This window comes from Procambarus clarkii, chromosome 77 (assembly GCF_040958095.1).
Source record: "Procambarus clarkii isolate CNS0578487 chromosome 77, FALCON_Pclarkii_2.0, whole genome shotgun sequence".
Lineage (NCBI taxonomy): Eukaryota > Metazoa > Arthropoda > Malacostraca > Decapoda > Cambaridae > Procambarus > Procambarus clarkii.
This window is the reverse complement of record NC_091226.1, coordinates 19,722,049-19,743,728: the sequence shown is the minus strand read 5'-3', so window position 1 is coordinate 19,743,728 and position 21,680 is coordinate 19,722,049.

Sequence of the window (21,680 nt, the reverse complement as noted above, 5' to 3'; positions counted from 1 at the left end):
CAGTTAACATTATCATTGAGAGAGCAGCCGCTGCTGCCTGTAGAAATCGATCCCATCTGGGACTGGGAAAACAGAGAACCACATGGAGGTGAGGAAACATGGGGAGCGAAACTGCTAGAGGTGACGACTAGAAACTTTTTAAGTCAGCATGTCAAGGGTCCCACGAGAATGAGAGGCAATGATGAACCAGCAAGACTAGACCTAGTATTCACTCTGAACGATTCAGGCATAAAGGAAATCGGTCTGGAAGCCCCCGGGAGTATGAGTGATCACAGTGTACTGTTGTTTGAATATTTGGTCGAAGAAGGGTTAATGTACTCAAGGAAGGGACCAGAAAACAAGAGGCCGGCATTCCGGAAGAGAAACTATGAGATGAGAAAATTCCTAACTGAAATAGCTTGGGAAACAGAGCTCAGAGGAAAAACGGTTCAAGACATGATGGACTACATTACACAGAAGTGTAAGGCGGCAGCAGACAAATTCGTCCCAGTCCAAAAGGAAAAAAATGAAATAGAGATGAAAAGCCTATGGTTTAATCAGAGTTGCAAGCTAGCAAAGCAGTTAAGTAAAAGGGCGTGAAGAAACTATAAAAACAACAGAACACTAGAGAGCAGAGAAAGATACCAGAGCGCCAGCAATGAATACGTCAGGGTGAGAAGAGAGGCAGGAGAGGCAATATGAAAATGACACAGCGAGCAAGGCAAAGACTCAACCCAAACTGCTGCACAGCCACATCAGGAGGAAAACAACAGTGAAGGAACAGGTGATGAAACTGAGGATAGGGGCAGAAAGATTCACTAAAAAGGACAAGGAAGTGTGCGAGGAACTCAATAAGAAATTCCAGGAAGTCTTCACCTCAGAGATAGGAGAAGTCTCCGAGATAAGGGAAGGAATATCAACCCAGACACCACTAGAGGAGTTTGTGATTACCAGTGGGGAGATGAGGAAGCATCTGCTAGATTTGGATGTGACAAAGGCTATAGGCCCGGATGGAATCTCACCATGGATTCTAAAGGAAGGAGCAGATGCTCTGTGCCTACCACTCTCCATGGTGTACAAGAAGTCACTGGTAACAGGTGAACTGCCAAAAATTTGGAAGACGGCCAACGTAGTCCCAATATACAAGAAGGGTGATAGGCAGGAGGCTCTGAACTACAAGCCAGTGTCCATAACTTGCATTCCATGCAAGATGATAGAAAAGATTGTGCGAAAAAAGCAAGTGGAACATCTGGAGCAAAAGAACATGAAACACAACATCAGCATGGGTTCAGAGATTGCAAATCATTCCTAACTGGATTGAGTTCCATAACCAGACAACAAAAATCAGGCAAGAGAGAGAGAGGGCTGGGCAGACTGCATATTTCTGGACTGCCAGAAAACTTTTGACACAGTACCACATAAGAGACTAGGGCACAAACTGGAGATGCAGGCAGGAGTGAAAGGAAAGGTACTCCACTGGATAAGAGAGTACCTAAGCAACAGGAGACAGCGAGTTACCGTGAGGGGTGAGGTCTCGGAATTGCGGGGAGTCACCAGTGGAGCCCCACAGTGATCAGTCCCTGGAACTATACGGTTTCTGATATACGTAAATGATCTCCCAGAAGGAATTGACTCGTTCTTTTCGATGTTTGCTGATGATGCAAAAATTATGAGGAGGATCAGGACAGAGGAGGATAGTATGAGGCTACAAGATGATCTAGACAAACTGAAGGAATGGTCCGACAAATGGCTACTAAAGTTCAACCCAAGTAAATGTAAGGTAATGAAACTAGGAGGAGGAACTAGGAGGCCAGTCACTGGATACCGAATGGGAGATGAAGTCCTTCACGAAACGGACAGAGAGAAAGATCTGGGAGTTGATATCACGCCAAACCTGTCTCCTGAAGCCCACATCAAAAGAATAACATCAGCGACCTATGCGAGGCTGGCTAGCATCAGAACTGCTTTCAGAAACCTGTGTAAGGAATCCTTCAGAACCTTGTATACCACATATGTAAGACCAATCCTGGAGTATGCAGCCCCAGCATGGAACCCGTTTCTAGTCAAGCACAAGACGAAGCTGGAAAAAGTTCAGAGGTATGCCACTAGACAAGTCCTAGAACTAAGAGGCATGAGTAATGAGGACAGACTACGTGACCTGCATCTCACGTCGTTGGAAGACAGAAGAGCTAGTGGAGACATGATCACCACATACAAAATTCTCAGGGGAATTGACAGGGGTGGACAAGGATGGATTATTTAACACGGGTGGCACACGCACATGGGAACACAGGTGGAAGCTGAGTACCCAAATCAGCCGCAGAGACATTAGAAAAAACTTTTTCAGTGTCAGAGTAGATAGTAAATGGAATGCACTAGGAAGTGATGTGGTGGAGGCTGACTCCATACACAGTTTCATATATAGATATGATAGAGCCCAGTAGGCTCAGGAATCTGTACATCAGTTGGTTGACGGTTGAGAGGCGGGACCAAAGAGCCAGAGCCCAATCCCCACAAGCACAATTAGGTGAGTACTATCATCAACAGGATGGGTATGGGGGTCCACTACCGTCAACTGGATGGGTACATAGTCCTCTACCACCCACAGGATGAGTATTTTTTTATTTATTTATTTATATACAAGAAGGTACATTGGGTTTGTGAGGATACATAGCATGGTATTTACAATCTTGTAAAGCCACTAGTACACGCAGCGTTCCGGGTCCTTAATCTAACAGATAATTTCAAGTAGGTAAATTCAAGCAGAAATAAATAAAATGATAAAAAAATACAGTGCAAGAAAAAAGAAAAATGAGATAGAGGAGATTAGTAGGTATACTAAGTAGTATACTAGTAGTAATATACTAAGTAATACTATACTAGTAGCACATTGGTAGCTGTGATTGATTGCATTGACAGCTTGATTGGTAGTTTAGACAAGATTAATAAGCACCATACACCATAGTATCGCGTCTACTACCGCCCACAGGATAGGTGAGGGCGTTAACTACCACCCATAGGACCCGTATGGGGTCCACTAACGCCCTCAGGCTGGGTATTAGGCTCATTACCGCCCACAAGTTGCTTATGGGGTCAAGTACCGCCCACAGGATAGACATGGGGTCAACTGCCGCCAGCAGGATGGGTATGGGGTCAACTACCACCCACACGATGGGTATGGGGTCCACTACCGCCCACTGGGTGGGTATTGGGTCGACAACCACTCACAGGATGGGTATGGGTGGGGCCACAACCACCCACAGGATAGGTATGGTGTCACTACCGCCCAAGGGATGGGCATGGGGTCCACTACCGCCCACAGGATGATCATGGGGGTCGACTACTGCCTACAGGATATCTATGGGGTCACTATCACCCACATGATGGGTTTGGGGTCCACTTCCACCCGCAGGATGCGAATGGGGTTCAGGACCGACCACAGGATGGGTATGGGGGCCACGTCTATCCAAAGGATGGGTATGGGGTCCACTACCGCCCACATAATGGGCATAAGGTCGACAACCACTCACAGGATGGGTATGAGGGGGGCCGCTACCACCCACAGGATGGAATATGAGGTCACTACCGCCCACAGGATGGGTATGGGGTCCACTACTGCCTACATGATGGCTATGGGGTCACTACCACCCACAGAATGGGTATGGGGTCCACTGCCGCCAGCAGGATGGATATGGGGTCCACTACCACCTACAAGATGGGTATGGGGTTCACTACCACCCGCAGGATAGGTATGGGGTCCACTACCACCCACAATATGGGTATGGGTCCACTTCCCCATACAAGATGGGTATGGGAGTCCACTATCACCCTCAAGATGGGTATGGGGTCCACTATCACCCTCAAGATGGGTATGGAGGTCCACTACCACCCACAGGATGGGTATGGGGGTCCACTACCACCCACAGGATGGGTATGGGGGTCCACTACCACCCGCAGGATGGGTATGGGGTCCACTACCACCCACAGGATGGGTATGGGGGTCCACAACCCCCCACAGGATGGGTATGGGGGTCCACTACCACCCACAAGATGGGTATGGGGTCCACTACCACCCGCAGGATGGGTAGTGGACCCATACCCATAATATGGGTATGATTTGGGTATGGTAGTGGACCCATACCCACAATATGGGTATGGGTCCACTTCCCCATACAAGATGGGTATGGGGTCCACTACGTCCCACAGAGATGGGTATTGGGGTCCACTACCACCCGCAGGATGGGTATGGGGTCCACTACCACCAACAAAATCGGTATGGGGTCCACTACCACCCTCAAGATGGGTATGGGGTCCACTAACACCCACAAGATAGGTATGGGGTCCACTACGTCCCACAATATGGGTATGGGGTCCACTTCCCAATACAAGATGGGTATTGGGTCAACTAACACCCCACAAGAGTGGTATGGGGTCCACTACCACCCGCAGGATGGGTATGGGATCCACTATTTTCCCTCCCCCACAAGATGGGTAATGGGGGTCCACTACCACCCACAAGATGAGTATGGGGTCCACTACCACCCACAGGAAAGGGGAATGGGGGTCCACTAAACAAGATGATATGGGGTCCACTAACACCCACAAATGGGTATAGGTCCACTTCCCCATACAGATGGGTATGGGGGTCAATTATCACCCTAAAAGATGGGTATAAGGGTCCAACTATCACCCTCAAGATGGGTATGGGGTCCACTACCACCCACAAGATGGGTATGGGTCCACTTCCACCATACAAGATGGGTATGGGGTCCACTACCACCCACAAGATGGGTATGGAGGTCTACTACCACCCAAAAGATGGGTATGGGGTCCACTACCACCCACAAGATGGGTATGGGGTCCACTACCACCACAGATGGGTATGGGGTCCACTACCACCCCACAGGATGGGTATAGGGTCCACTACCACCCGACAGGATGGGTATGGGGTCCACTACCACCCACAAGATGGGTATGGGGGTCCACTACCACCCACAAGGATGGGTATGGGGGTCCACTACCACCCACAAGATGGGTATGGGGGTCCACTACCACCCACAAGATGGGTATGGGGGTCCACTACCACCCACAAGATGGGTATGGGGGTCCACTACCACCCACAAGGATGGGTATGGGGGTCCACTACCACCCACAGGATGGATATGGGGTCCACTACCCCCCACAGGATGGGTATGGGGGTCCACTACCACCCACAGGATGGGTATGGGGGTCCACTACCACCCACAGGATGGGTATGGGGTCCACTACCACCCACAGGATGGGTATGGGGGTCTACTACCGCAATATAAACAATTGGAACAGACAAATATGGACTGGAGACGCAGATGTACGAGCTTAAAGCTTTAGAGTCCATTAACAATGCTGGAATATTGTAACAAAAAAAGACTATACAGTAGCTAATATTAATGTGAAAATATATAAGTGAACAAATTAATGATTAATTGATAATTAACAAAGTTATCAATTTATGAAACAGATTGACACATTTTAAGTTCCAAGTTTATACAATATAGTGAAATTGAGAGTCTATGTAGTAACACAAATTGGTAAATCTTAAATGTTGTATGCTAAGAATCTGATACATGTGTGTGTGTGTGTGTGTGTGGGTGTGTGTGTATTAACCTAGTTGTGCTTGTGGGGCTTGAGCTCTGCTCTTTTGGCCTGCCACTCAACCGTCAATCAACTATTTCTACTACTACTATTTCTCTCTCTCTCACTATCCACGCCACACACACACACACCCCAGGAAGCAGTCCATGACAGCTGACTAACTCCCAGGTACCTATTTACTGCTAGGTAACAGGGGCATAGGGTGAAAGAAACTCTGCCTATCGTTTCTCGCCAGCCCCCGGGACCGAACCCGGGCCACAGGATCACGTGTCCAGCGTACTGTCCGCTCGGGCCGGCCGGCTCCCTGTGTGTGAGTGCGTGCTTGTGTGTGTGTGTGTGTGTGTGTGTGTGTGTGTGTGTGTGTGTGTGTGTGTGTGTGTGTGTGTGTGTGTGTGTTGTGTGTGTGTGAATTCACCTAGTTGTGTTTTGCGGGGGTTGAGCTTTGCTCTTTCCGCCCGCCTATCAACTGTTTACTAACAATATTTGTTTTTTCCCACACCACACACACACACACACTATTGCAAGGTGATGGAAAAGATCGTGAGAAAAAACCTGGTAACACATCTGGAGAGAAGGGACTTCGTGACAAATCGCCAACATGGGTTCAGGGAGGGTAAATCTTGCCTTACAGGCTTGATAGAATTCTACGATCAGGTGACAAAGATTAAGCAAGAAAGAGAGGGCTGGGCGGACTGCATTTTCTTGGATTGTCGGAAAGCCTTTGACACAGTACCGCATAAGAGGCTGGTACATAAGCTGGAGAGGACAGGCAGGTGTAGCTGGTAAGGTGCTCCAGTGGATAAGGGAGTATCTAAGCATAGGAAGCAGAGAGTTACGGTGAGGGGTGAGACCTCCGATTGGCGTGAAGTCACCAGTGGAGTCCCACAGGGCTCTGTACTCGGTCCTATCTTGTTTTCTGATATATGTAAATGATCTCCCAGAGGGTATCGATTCATTTCTCTCAATGTTTGCAGACGATGCTAAAATTATGAGAAGGATTAAAACAGAAGAGGACTGTTTGAGGCTTCAAGAAGACCTAGACAAACTGAAGGAATGGTCGAACAAATGGTTGTTAGAGTTTAACCCAACCAAATGTAATGTAATGAAGATAGGTGTAGGGAGCAGGAGGCCAGATACAAGGTATCATCTGGGAGAGGAAATTCTTCAGGAGTCAGAAAAGGAAAAAGACTTGGGGGTTGATATCACGCCAGACCTGTCTCCTGCAGCACATATCAAGCGGATAACATCAGCGGCATATGCCAGGCTGGCAAACATACGAACGGCATTCAGAAACTTGTGTAAAGAATCATTCAGAACTTTTGTATAGCCACAATGTCAGGCCAATCCTGGAGTATGCAGCCCCAGCATGGAGTCCATATCTAGTCAAGGATAAGACTAAACTGGAAAAGGCTCAAAGGTTTGCCACCAGACTAGTACCCGAGCTGAGAGGTATGAGCTACGAGGAGAGACTACGGGAATTAAACCTCACTTCGCTGGAAGACAGAAGAGTAGGGGGGACATGATCACCACATTCAAGTTTCTGAAGGGAATTGATATGGTAGATAAAGACAGGCTATTTAACACAAGGGGAACACGCACAAGGGGACACAGGTGGAAACTGAGTGCCCAAATGAGCCACAGAGATATTAGAAAGAACTTTTTTAGTGTCAGAGTGGGTTGACAAATGGAATGCATTAGGAAGTGATGTGGTGGAGGCTGACTCCATACACAGTTTCAGATGTAGATATGATAGGCCCGATAGGCTCAGGAATCTGTACACCTGTTGATTGACGGTTGAGAGGATCCCCACAAACGCAAATAGGTGAGTAATTAGGTGAGTACACACACACACACACACACCACACACACACACCAGGAAGCAGCCTGTAACACCTGACTAACTCCCAAGTACCTATTTACTGCTAGGTAACAGGGGCATTCAGGTGAAAGAAACTTTGCCCCATTTGTTTCTGCCTGGTGCGGGAATCGAACCCGCGCCACAGAATTACGAGACCTGGGCGCAATCCACCAGGCTACCAGGCCCCTACTGTGCCCTTCCCTTTTGTGTGTGTACTCACCTAATTGTGCTTGCGGGGGTTGAGCTCTGGCTCTTTAGTCCCGCCTCTCAACCGTCAATCAACTGGTGTACAGATTCCTGAGCCTACTGGGCTCTGTCATATCTGTATTTGAAACTGTATGTAGTCAGCCTCCACCACATCACTTCCTAGTGCATTCCATTTACTAACTGCTCTGACACTGAAAAAGTTCTTTCTAATGTCTCTGTGGCTCATTTGGGTACTCAGCTTCCACCTGTGTCCCCTTGTTCGCATCCCTCCAGTGTTGAATAGTTCATTCTTGTTTACCGGGTCGATTCCCCTGAGGATTTTGTAGGTTGTGATCATGTCCCCCCTTACTCTTCTGTCTTCCAGTGTCGTAAGGTGCATTTCCCGCAACCTTTCCTCATAACTCAGGTCTCTTAGTTCTGGACTAGTCTAGTAGCATACCTTTGACTTTTTCCAGCTTCGTCTTGTGCTTGACAAGGTACGGGCTCCATGCTGGGGCCGCATACTCCAGGATTGGTTCTTACATATGTTGGTACAAGATTCTGAATGATTCCTTACACAGGTTCCTGAACGCCGTTCTGATGTTAGCCAGCCTCGCATATGCCGCAGACGTTATTCTCTTTATGTGGGGTTCAGGAGACAGGTTTTGGTGTGATATAACTCCTAGATCTTTCTCTCTGTCTGTTTCATTGAAGTACTTCATCTCCTATTCTGTATCCTGTGTCTGGCCTCCTGTTTCCACTGCCTAGTTTCATTACTTTGCATTTACTCGGTTGAACTTCAACAGCCATTTGTTGGACTATTCACTCAGTCTATCTAGGTCATCTTGTAGCCTCGTACTATCATCCTCTGTTTCAATCCCTCCTCATAATTTTTGCATCGTCGGCAAACATTGAGGGGAACGAATCTATACCCTCTGGGAGATCATTTACATATACCAGAAACAGTATAGGTCGAAGGACTGACCCCTGCGGGACTCCACTTGTAATGTCTCGCCAATCTGAGACCTCACCCCTCACACAGACTCGTTGTCTCCTGTTGCTTAGGTACTCCTGTATCCATCGAGTACCTTCCCTTTCACTCCAGCCTGCGTCTCCAACTTTTGCACTAGCCTTCTTGTGTGGCACTGTATCGAAGGCTTTCTGACAATCCAAAAATATGCAGTCTGCCCCACCTTCTCTTTCTTGCCTTATTTTTGTTGCCTGGTCGTAGAATTCAAGTAACCCTGTGAGGCAGGACCTGCCATCCCTGAAACCATGTTGATGCTGTGTTACAAAGTTCCTTCGCTCCAGATGCCTCCACTAGTTTTTTTCGCACAATCTTCTCCATCAGCTTGCATGATTTGCAGGTTAGGGACACAGGCCTGTAGTTCAGTGCCTCCGGTCTATCCCCTTTCTTGTATATCGGGACTACGTTAGCTGCTTCCAAATATCTGGCAGTTCCCTGTTGCCAGTGATTTGTTATACACTATGGAGAGTGGTAGGCACAGTTCTCCTGCTCCTTCCTTTAGAACCCAAGGGGAGATTCCATCTGGGCCTATAGCCTTTGTCACATCCAACTCTAGTAAACACTTCCTTACTTCCCCGCTGGTAATCTCAAACTCTTCCAGTGGTTCCTGGTTAGCTATTCCCACACTTACCTCTGGAATTTCTCCTTGCCCTAAGGTGAAGACCTCCTGGAATTTCTTATTCAATTCCTCACACACTTCCTTGTCATTTGTAGTGAATCCATCCGCCCCTATCCTTAATTTCATAACCTGTTCCTTTACTGTTGTTTTTCTCCTGATGTGGCTATGCAACAATTTAGTCTGAGTCTTTGTCTTGCTTGCGATGTCATTTTCGTATTGTCTTTCTGCCTCTCTTCTCATCCTGACATATTCATTCCTGGCATTCCTGTATCTTTCTCTGCTCTCCAGTGTCCTGTTATTCCTATAGTTTCTCCATGCCCTTTTACTTTGCTGCTTAGCTAGCCTACATCTCTGATTAAACCATGGGTTTCTCATCTTCATTTCTCTGTTTTCCTTTTGGACTGGACAAACTTGTTTGCTGCGTCCTTGCACTTCTGCGTGATGTAATCCATCATATCTTGGGCCGTCTTTCCCCTGAGCTCTGTTTCCCATGCTATATCTGTTAGGAATTTTCTTATCCCCTCATAGTTTCCCTTTCGGTATGCTAACCTTTTGGTTTCGGTATCCCTCCTCGAGTTCAATAACCCTTCTTCAATCAAGTACTCAAACACCAGTACACTGTGGTCGCTCATCCCTACTGGGTCCTCAAAACCGATTTCTCTTATGTCGGAGTCGTTCAGAGTGAAGACTAGGTCGAGTCTCGCTGGTTCGTCATTGCCTCTCATCCTTGTGGGTTCTCCGACATGCTGGGTTAAAAAGTTGCTTGTCACCACCTCCAATAGTTTGGCTCTCCACGTATCCTCGCCTCCATATGGTTCCTTGATCTCCCAGTCAATCCTTCCGTGATTGAAGTCGCCCATGATGAGTAGGTGGGATCTATTTTTACAGGCAACAGAGGCTGCCCTCTCAATTATAGTGTTAAGTGCCATGTTGTTGTTTTCATACTCTTGACTGGGTCTTCTGTCATTTGGTGGAGGGTTGTATATTACTGCTACTACTATTCTTGGTCCTCCATTGTTATGGTGCCTGCTATGTAGTGCCTGAACTCCTCACAGCCCGGGATGGCCATCTCCTTAAAACTCCATTCCTTTCTCATGAGTAGGGCCACTCCGCCTCCTCCCATACCTTCCCTCTCTTTCCTTGTTACTGTGTACTCCTGGGGAAACACGGCATTCGTTATGATTCCAGAGAGTTTTGTTTCAGTGAGTCTGATTACATCTGGTTAACTTCTTGTGCTCTTTCCCTTAGTTCACTTGTCTTGCTTGTGATCCCATCTATGTTCGAGTACATCACCCTGAAACTGACACTCTTCTGCTTCTTTTCTGGGGGGGACCTTTGGGATCTGGGGTGAGTGGGAGCTGGGGGGGGCCTGGCACGGGGAGACTGGTGGAGGAGGGAGGGCTTGGGGGTGGGGGAGAGGGTGGGGGTGGGGGAAAGGGGGAGAGTAAGGGGGGGGGTGGGTAAGAGGGGGAGGGTAGGGGGGGAGAGTGAGAGGGTGAGGGTTGGGGGGGAGAGTGAGAGGGGGAGGGTTGGGGGAGTGAGAGTGGGAGGATTGGGGAAGCATGGGGGGAGGAGAGGCTTTGGGGGATAGGGGAGATGGGGGGCTTGGGGGGGGGAGAAAAGGGTGGAGGGCTTGGGGGCGTGGGGAAAAAAGGAGGGCTGAGGTGGGTGAGGAAGAGGGGAGGGTTTAGGGGAGTAGGAGAGATTGGAAGACTTAGGTGGGGTGGGGGAGAGTGGGGGGCTTAGGGGGACAGGGGAGAAGTGAGGGCTTGGGGGTGGGAGAGACGGGAAGGCATGTGGAAGAGGGGAGGGATGTGGGAGAAGGAAGGTCCTGGGGAGAGGGGTGAGTGGGAGGAGGGGGGTGAGTGGGAGGAGGGGGGTGGGTGGGAGGAGGGTGCCCCAGGTGGGTACTTAGTGGGGGGCTGACAGGGGATGGGCAGGTTGGGTGTCTGTTGGGTAGAATGTGGGGGTGGTGCCCCAATCCCTGTGGCTGTTGCACTGTTTGCAGAGGGTTCCCCATTCCCCTCTGAGATTGTAGGGATCGGGGTTGTGGCTCCCCGATTCCTTTCGCTCTCCGTGCGCTCCTTCCTCACGTCTGCTGCCTGCTTTCTCTCTTCCCTTGTCATATCCCTCTGTAGGAATACTCTTTTGAACGTCTCTACATATGCTAGACAGCTCTTCCTTTCTAACAGTTCCTCTTTCGCGATTTTGCTCATGAATACCACCTTTATCATTCGGTCTCTGTCCTTGTTGTACTTTCCAAGCCTGAAAACCTTTTCAACATTTTGTTTAGCTCCCTCCATCCTTACCTCTTTTAGGATCTCTTTAACCATGTTTTTGTCCTTTTCTCTCCGCTCCTTTGGTCTGGTCCCTGTTTGCTCTTTAATGCCTGCTACTACTACTGCTCTTTTTCTTTCTATCAGCCGTCTAGTACATCTAGCTGCTTCCTGAGAGGAGGCCACTTCCATGGCAACTTCCTTAACTGCAGACCTAGCTTCAGGGCTCATTTTAAGCGTTTCAGCAAATGAGATCTGTATTGTGGTGGTCCCCTCCACAGTAGCATTCCCATCTCCCTGGGGTACGGTTAGTGCCTGGTATTGTGGAAGAGTCTCCTTTAGACATCTTATCTCCACCTTTGCTGCCCTTAGATCATCTTGCAGGTTGGCTACTGTCTCCCTCATTACCCTCAGTCCTTCACTGAATTCATTCCGCATTTGCTGGAGTACTTCCTTCATCCAGTCATCCTGTTCCCCCCATCCTCTGTGTTTGTTCCAGTTGCGAATGTCCTCCTGCGTTTGCCAGCCAGAGTGTGTTTGTTTGTGTGTGTGTGTGTGTGTGTGTGTGTGTGTGTGTGTGTGTGTGTGTGTGTGTGTGTGTGTGTGTGTGTGTGTGTGTGTGTGTGTGTGTGTGTACTCACCTAGTTGTGCTTGCGGGGGTTGAGCTCTGGCTCTTTGGTCCCGCCTCTCAACCGTCAATCAACAGGTGTACAGATTCCTGAGCCTATTGGGCTCTATCATATCTACACTAGAAACTGTGTATGGAGTCAGCCTCCACCACATCACTTCCTAATGCATTCCATTTGTCAACCACTCTGACACTAAAAAAGTTCTTTCTAATATCTCTGTGGCTCATTTGGGCACTCAGTTTCCACCTGTGTCCCCTAGTGCATGTGCCCCTTGTGTTAAACAGCCTGTCTTTATCAACCTGTCGATTCCCTTCAGAATCTTGAATGTGGTGATCATGTCCCCCCTAACTCTTCTGTCTTCCAACGAAGTGAGGTTTAATTCCCGTAGTCTCTCCTCGTAGCTCATACCTCTCAGCTCGGGTACTAGTCAGGTGGCAAACCTTTGAACCTTTTCCAGTTTATCTTACCCTTGACTAGATATGGACTCCATGCTGGGACTGCATACTCCAGGATTGGCCTGACATATGTGGTATACAAAGTTCTGAACGATTCTTTACACAAGTTTCTGAATGCCGTTCGTATGTTGGCCAACCTGCCATATGCCGCTGATGTTATCCTCTTGATATGTGCTGCAGGAGACAGGTCTGGCGTGATATCAACCCCCAAGTCTTTTTCTTTCTCTGACTCCTGAAAAATTTCACCTCCCAGAAAATACCTATTATCTGGCCTCCTGCTCCCTACACCTATCTTCATTACATTACATTTGGTTAGGTTAAACTCTAACAACCATTTGTTCGACCATTCCTTCAGTTTGTCTAGGTCTTCTTGAAGCCTCAAACTTTCCTCTTCTGTTTTAATCCTTCTCATAATTTTGGCATCGTCCGCAAACATTGAGAGAAATGAATCGATACCCTCCGGGAGATCATTAACATATATGAGAAACAAGATAGGACCGAGTACAGAGCCCTGTGGGACTCCACTGGTGACTTCACGCCAATCGGAGGTCTCACCCCTCACCGTAACTCTCTGCTTCCTATTGCTTAGATACTCCCTTATCCACTGGAGCACCTTACCAGCTACACCTGCCTGTCTCTCCAGCTTATGTACCAGCCTCTTATGCGGTACTGCGTCAAAGGCTTTCCGACAATCCAAGAAAATGCATTCCGCCCAGCCCTCTCTTTCTTGCTTAATCTTTGTCACCTGATCGTAGAATTCTATCAAGCCTGTAAGGCAAGATTTATCCTCCCTGAACCATGTTGGCGATTTGTCACGAAGTCCCTTCTCTCCAGATGTGCTACCAGGTTTTTTCTCACGATCTTCTACATCACCTTGCATGGTATACAAGTCAAGGACACTGGCCTGTAGTTCAGTGCCTCTTGCCTGTCGCCCTTTCTGCATATTGGGACCACATTTGCCGTCTTCCATATTTCTGGTAGGTCTCCCGTCTCCAGTGACTTACTATACACTATGGAGAGTGGCAAGCAAAGTGCCTCTGCACACTCTTTCAGTATCCATGGTGAGATCCCATCTGGACCAACAGCCTCGTAATTTCGTAATTTCGAACTCTTCCAAGGCCTCCTGGTTTACCTCCCTTTCTCCTAGCACAGTGGCCTCACCTTGTTCTACTGTGAAGACCTCCTGGAACCTTTTGTTGAGTTCTTCACACACCTCTCTGTCATTCTCTGTATACCTGTCCTCGCCTGTTCGAAGTTTCAATACCTGTTCTTTCACTGTTGTTTTCCTTCTGTTGTGACTGTGGAGTAGCTTTGGTTCGGTCTTGGCTTTGTTTGCTATATCATTTTCAAAATTTTTCTCTGCTTCTCTTCTCACCCTGACGTACTCATTCCTGGTTCTCTGGTATCTCTCTCTGCTTTCTGGTGTTCTGTTATTCCGGAAGTTCCTCCACGCCCTTTTGTTCAGTTTCTTCGCTTCCATACATGCCCTATTATACCTTGAATTCTTCTTTTGCTTCTCGGATTTTTCCCTTTGGGTTGGGATGAACCTGTTTACTGCCTCCTGATACTTTTGGGTAACATAGTCCATCATACCTTGTACAGACCTATCTCTGAGGTCTGTGTCCCAAGGTATTTCACTTAGGAAACTTCTCATCTGTTCATAATTCCCCTTTCGGTATGCCAGCCTTCTGATTCCTAGTTCTTTTTTGGGGGGAGATAATTCCTAGCTCTACCAGGTACTCAAAGTTCAATACACTCTGGTCACTCATTCCCAAGGGCGCTTCCATCTTGACTTCCCTTTAATAAAATTCTACGATCAGGTGACAAAGATTAAGCAAGAAAGAGAAGGATGGGTGGACTGCATTTTTTTGACTGTCGGAAAGCCTTTGACACAGTACCCCATAAAAGGCTGATGCATAAGCTGGAGAAACAGGCAGGAATAACTGGTAGGGCGCTCCAGTGGATAAGGGAGTACCTAAGCAATAGGAAGCAGAGTTACAGTGAGGCGTCAGACCTCAGATTGGCGTGAAGTCACCAGTGGAGTCCTACAGAGCTCTGTACTCGGATCTATCCTGTTTCTGATATACATAAATGATCTCCCAGAGGGTATAAACTCATTCCTCTCAATGTTTGCTGACGACGCCAAAATTATGAGAAGGATTAAGACAGAGGAGGACAGCTTGAGGCTTCAAGAAGACCTAGACAAGCTGCAGGAATGGTCGAACAAATGGTTGTTAGAGTTTAACCCAAGCAAATGTAATGTAATGAAGTTAGGGGTAGGAAGCAGGAGACCAGATACAAGGTATCATTTGGGAGATGAAATACTTCAGGAGTCAGAGAGAGAGAAAGACCTGGGGGTTGATATCACGCCAGACCTGTCCCCTGAAGCTCATATCAAGAGGATAACATCAGCGGCATATGCCAGCTTGGCTAACATAAGAACGGCCTTTAGAAACTTGTGTAAGGAATCTTTCAGAACATTATGTACCACATATGTCAGACCAATCCTTGAGTATGCGGCTCCAGCATGGAGTCCATATCTAGTTAAACATAAAACTAAACTGGAAAAGGTTCAAAGGTTTGCCACCAGACTAGTACCCGAGCTGAGAGGTATGAGCTACGAGGAGAGACTACGGGAATTAAACCTCACTTCGTTGGAAGACAGAAGAGTTAGGGGGGACATGATCACCACATTCAAGATTCTGGAGGGAATTGGTAGGGTAGATAAAAACAGGCTATTTAACACAAGGGGCACACACACACAAGGGGACACAGGTGGAAACTGAGTGCCCAAATGAGCCACAGAGATATTAGAAAGAACTTTTTTAGTGTCAGAGTGGTTGACAAATGGAATGCATTAGGAAGTGATGTGGTGGATGTTGGAAATTTCCAACACTAATAAACTACTATTGTATTATAATAAATCATCATCATTATATACTAGTTACAGTAGTTAATAATTTCACTAATGGTAGTGTAAACATAAATTAAACCATTTCATCTGCGTATTAGTGCTAGAATTCTCATGAAATCGAGTAGCAACATTGCGTCAGATAATGTCTAGTTAGACACGTTTATTACCAATGTGTTAGAGAATTGAATGTGGTTCTCTAAAATTATCAGTATTCCGTGTAATAATTACCTATGGATAATATGACTCCCGATAATCTAAAACTGAGTGTTATTAACTGAAATTGTTATCAAGTAGCAGTTTTATCTGTTACGTGCGAATGCTATGGAGAACAAAAATCATCTCCATTTCTCGTTTAAGACCATTAAACGAGAATATGATAATATTTAAGTCCCTATAATTGCAACCCAGTTCTCATTAACGTATTACATCCATAATTGCGCGGAAAAGAATTATTCGTGATTAATAATTTCTGTGGTGAATGCGAGAGACGGTTTGAGGGAAGGCGGAGACGCCATTGGACACGAGGCATCCCTGGTGTGAAGAGTGGCGAGACACGTGGTAGTAACTGGGGAGTTTTTATCGACAAGAATTACGTTGATACCCGGTAAAGAGTTAACTATTACCTATTCACGTGTTCTATAGTGCCCAGCCAGTTAATAACGCATCAAGAATTGAAGCCACGACCCGTAATTACACGTACACAGCAGTGGACGCCTGGGACTGGCTGACGCGGTTTCGGCAGACCTCAGTATTTGATATGCTCATGTTAAGTATACCATTCTCGTCACAAGGTATTTACCTTAGGAAGCTTCTCATCTCCTCATAATTTCCTTTTCGGTATGCCAGCCTTTTGCTATGCCATAGTTCATTTTTGGTGGAGATAATTCCTAGCTCTACCAGGTACTCAAAGTTTAATACACTGTGATCACTCATTCCCAAGGGTGCTTCCATCTAGACTTCCCTTATATACCATTCATTTAGGGTAAATATCAAATCAAGCATTGCTGGTTTATCTTTTCCTCTTATTCATGTTGGTTCCTTGATGTGCTTGCTTAGAAGGTTTCTTGTTGCCACGTCCAGCAGCTTAGCTCTCCATGTTTCTGGTCCTCCATGCGGGTCTCTGTTCTCCCAATCTATCTTCCCATGATTGAAGTCTCTCATGATTAGTAGTCCAGATCCATTCCTGTTAGCAACAGAAGCTGCTCTCTCTATTATGTTAATGGTGGCCATGTTGTTTCTATCATATTCCTGTCTGGATCTTCTGTCATTTGGTGGTGAATTATATATGACTACGACTATAACTTTTTGCCCTCCAGTTGTTATTGTACCTGTTATGTAGTTATTGAAACCTTTACATCCCTGAACAACCATCTCCTCAAAATCCCAGCCTTTTCTTACCAGCAGGGCTACACCACCACCACCACCTCTTCCTTCTCTCTCTTTCCTCATAACATAATAGTCTTGTGGGAACACTGCATTTGTTATGGTTTTCGTTAGCTTTGTCTCTGTGAGAGCTATTATGTCTGGGTTTTCCTCTAGCACCCATTCTCCAAGTTCATTGCTTTATTTGTAATTCTGTCTATGTTATTGTACATTGCCTTGAGGCTTACTTTCTTCTGTCCCTTCTCAAATCTTCTCCTTGGTGAGTGTTCTGCTGTTGGGGGAAGCTGTTCCATGGGTGTGAGGACCTGTGAGGTGGATAACAGGGTTGTAGAGGATACTGGGATGAGGGTGGGGGGTCAAGTGAAGGGGGGGACAGAGAGGGTATGGGGTGAAAGTGGAGGGAGGACAGGAAGGAAAGGGGGGAGGTGGGACTCGGTGGGAGGGTTAGAGGGGTGGGGATTGGGTGTGGGGGGAGGGAGATTTTGCTGGGTATTTGAGTGGGGGCAGGGAGGATTTGGGGTAGGGGGATTTTCTATGCAGAGGAGGGTAGTGGGGTTGCCCTTCCCATTGATGTTACTGGGTAGCTGGTTGTGGGTTCCCCCTCGCCTCTGGGGGTGATGTATTTGAAGCTGTGATTTCCTGGTTTTCCCCTGTCACCCTGCGCTTCTTCCTGGCTTCTGCTGCCATGGCGCTCTCCTCCCTCGTCATGTCCCTCTGGAGTAAAACTTTTTTTAATTCTCCCACATGTTGCAGGTGGCTTTTCTTTGTTAGAATCATCTCCTTTGTGTTCTCGTTTGCAAACACTATCTTTAACATACGGTCTCGGTCATTTTTGTACCAGCCTAGCTTGAAAACCTTCTCAATGCTATGCTCAGCCCCTTCCATGTCTAGTGCCTTCAGTATTTCATTCACTGCCGCTTTGTCCTTATCATTCCACTCTTTCCTATTAGAGCCTTCCTGCTCTTTAATACCCACATCTACCACTGATCTCTACCATTTCCTGCATCTCACTCTTGATGTCCTCCAGAAACTGGGCAAACATTTCCTTCATTTCGTCACCTGAACTTTTCCCTGTTTCCCTGTTACCTCTGGCTGTCATGCTTGACCCTGTTCCTAGTTGTGCCGTGATAGGATTTGTCAGAAGGGCAGAGTGGGGGTGGGGGGGGGGAGAGAGAGAGAGAGAGAGAGAGAGAGAGAGAGAGAGAGAGAGAGAGAGAGAGAGAGAGAGAGAGAGAGAGAGAGAGAGAGAGAGAGAGAGAGAGAGTGGGAGAGGGAGAGTGAGAGAGTGGGGAGGGGTGAGAAAGAGAGAGAGAGAGAGTGTGTGTAAGGGGGATGCAGGGGACTGGTTAGAGATGGCAACCAGGTCAGATGGGGGGTAAGAGAGGGGGTGGAGTATAGTGAGGTCTTATCTCCTTTGGTAAAAGGTGGTAATCCTTTCTTCCCTGACTGAACATTTGTGGTGTTATATGTTTGTGTTTGTTTTTGCGTGTGTGTGCGTGTGTGCGTGCATACAATATATATGTATTTTAATATATATGATATCCTGAACAAGAATTTGATAATATTTTACCTCTGTACACCTGATTAATTGACCAGAGAGGGGTACCTACCAGACAGCCTCCTGCTCATACAACTAGATGAGTTATGACGATGTACAGATGTCGATGGTGATCCGTTGTCGCCTCCCACTTGGTGATTCACTAAGTTCTAGTAGATTGATGATGGCGGTTCTTCTCTATCTACACAAAGCTCTGGAGTCAGTCACTGTCTCGTTGTGTTACAGTTCACTAATTTACTGTACCACTGATCACAATCACCACCCAACAAACACAATTAGGCAGTTCCACGGTGTGGGGGGTTTTCTTTTTTTTGCTTTCACGAGTGCAATGCGTACGTCGCCAATGTACATGTGACAGACGCTTCACGAAGCTGTCGGAATTTGCAGAATAGAAAACACGAGAGCAACCGTACAGGGCCTGGGAGCAAGATCGAGTTAGAGTCCTTGAGGGTCTCTTCAAAGACTAGCCTCACCTGGTCCTGCTCCACGTTGATCTTTGGAATCTCCTCAATGATTTAACACTTTAAGGGACTCCTAGGGTCCTCGTCATATTTTTAGTTTAGTGAATAATAGGCAACTCGGTGTTGAAGAGACTAGAGCTGAAGGCTTCAGTATTTGATTGGCAGTATTCAGAAGTGGTTCAATGGAAACACCGCATAAAGCTTAACAGTAGTTTATTTACTAACTTAACCACTAATACACAGGGTGCTTGATTTACTTTAGATATTAGTCGTATTAGCGAGACTCTTGATGTCTGGCTAAACGACTCGTATCCACTCGTGGAGAAACACCTAACTTAACACAGTTGACAGCCAATCATTAACACGGCAACCGAACTGCCGGTATGCAAAGGGATCACAAGAGTTCCAACCGGATATTCGGTACTGATGATATGCAATAAATGAACAAATACACTGTCAATGGGACAGGCAATAACATGCACAATAATATTCTCCCACAATACCTAAATGTGTGGTGTATGTGAAGCTCACATTCACAGACTAGTGAAATGCACTGATACCACACAGATAAACACACATTCACCGTCGATTCACCTATAACCTGTGACAGGTATGAAAAGGTGAGAACTGTGGTTGATACCTCAGATCAACACAGACACAATAAAACAATGACAAGATCTTGTACTTACAGATAGGGTACCTTTCCTTACTCACTCACTCGGGCACATTTATACAAACACTCGTTGGTGGCCTGACAGCTGGTTTTGCTCGTAGACGCGGAGGGTACTTGCAGTAGGGCGGACTGTATGCTTAACAGACAGACACACGCACACACACTGGCACTGGCGATGAGTAAGGTGGTGACATCACATAGTAGTGTGATCAGCGGCAGGCGCCTCGAGGTACTGAGGTACTGGGGTACTGAGGTACACGCTCGGGATGAGTGGCGGCTGTGGTACCATGCAGGTACACTTGTGGAAAAGTCACACACAGGTTACTTAGGCGGCGGCACTGCCTTAGTTCACTCTAACTCACTCACAACGATCTTTGTCACCAGGGGTTACCTGATACCAGTCTGTTTTGCTCTGGAGATTTGTCACTTTAGGCTTCTGAATAATATATTCACACTCGTGATTCTGGGCGAGTGTATAGTATAATCTTCAGACGCTGAGTTAACTTGACGGTGAGGAAAAGACGGTGTTCAGTCTATTGGCCGATAGATAGAACAGACCCGTCCTCTGGGTTTGGTGTCCCTCACTTGAATGCTTTTGCAAGGGGTGCCGGGCATCTCGTGGCACCCAGCACATAAGAGTTACAATTTGACCAATAGCATTGCAGCAAATGGGCGGGAACCAATCATATTAGCTCGTTCGATGAGCAGTAGCAGGAGTACGTCATGAACCAGTCACGAACACGTCATAGCTGTTATTTGCCATCGCGCCGGTTGACCCCAGAAGTCAGACGCTGCTAGCGTCTCCCCTCTGTTCTCACGCTCCACCACCGATGTACTCATTGACCCTTTGGTGGCAAGTATGCTTAATTCCCTGTATCTACTTCGTGCCTGGACATACGGCGGCCTCCATATTATGAAAGTGTTCCTGGTTAAGTGGGCATTCTGGAGATACCCAACATGCCAGGTCACTATCCAGGGTTAACAGAAATAGGACCTTGTGCACAAGATCGGTGCACTGTGCACAGCAATGAGCCATTCAAGTCAGCTGTGGGAGAATCTTGAGAGACACTCTCACACACAGCGGGTAGTCCCACGCTGGCTGTCATATCAGGTCGCTCCACGCAGTTCTCCACACTGTATATGCACCGGTGGTGCCACTAGCTCCAGTTTGGTTTCTTCACACTATCGCTAGCGATATGACTATGCTATGTTGCACCCTGCTAGATACACACTGCGAGAGGCCAAATACTATGATCTAGCCTCTATACTCCTTCAATGTCCCGAGAAATTGACGAATTTCCGCGGACCACACTAATGGTGTGTCTCCTACCGGCGGCGGCTTACAACTGTGTGTGTGTGTGTGTGTGTGTGTGTGTGTGTGTGTGTGTGTGTGTGTGTGTGTGTGTGTGTGTGTTGTGTGTGTGTGTGTATTCACCTAATTGTGCTTGCGGGGGGTTGAGCTCTGGCTCTTTGGTCCCACTTCTCAACCGCCAATCAACTGATGTACAGATTCCTGAGCCTACTGGGCTCTGTCATATCTACATATGAGACTGTGTATGGATTCAGCCTCCACCACATCACTTCCCAGTGCATTCCATTTATCAGCTACTCTGACACCGAAAAAGTTCTTTCTAATATCTCTGTGGCTCATTTGGGTACTCAGCTTCCACCTGTGTCCCCTTGTGTGTGCCACCTGTGTCCCCTTGTGTGTGCCACCTGTGTTAAATAATCCATCCTTGTCTACCGTGTCCATTCCCCTGAGAATTTTGTATGTGGTGATCATGTCTCCCCTAGTTCCTCTGTCTTCCAGCGACGTGAGGTGCAGTTCACATAGTCTGTCCTCATAACTCATGCCTTTTAGTTCTGGGACTAGCCTAGTGGCATACCTATGAACTTTTTCCAGCTTCATCTTGTGCTTGACTAGATACGGACTCCATGCTGGGGCTGCATGCTCCAGGACTGGCCTTACATATGTGGTATACAAGGTTCTGAAGGATTCCTTACACAGGTTTCTGAAAGCAGTTCTGATGT